Source organism: Eimeria mitis, genomic scaffold (genome assembly GCF_000499745.2).
Source record: "Eimeria mitis Houghton genomic scaffold, Emh_scaff394, whole genome shotgun sequence".
Classification (NCBI taxonomy): Eukaryota; Apicomplexa; class Conoidasida; order Eucoccidiorida; family Eimeriidae; genus Eimeria; species Eimeria mitis.
Genome location: NW_013572275.1, coordinates 10372 through 10582, shown reverse-complemented (window position 1 = coordinate 10582; position 211 = coordinate 10372).

Genomic DNA, 211 nt, shown 5'->3' with positions numbered 1-211 from the left:
AGGGGTTCAAAGAAACATGACCTCTCTGCTTGTTCTGTAGACACTGAGGAAACTGCGGTTCCGTTAGCATGCCCCCTGACAGCTGAGGTTTAAAAGGACCTCACGGGGTTTGCTTTCTGACGCTGCCTAGAGAATGACGAAAGAAGTGAGCAGAAATAAAGCAGTAGCAAGGAGAGCAGACTGCGCAGAGGCAGAAGCAGAGTTTTCTATA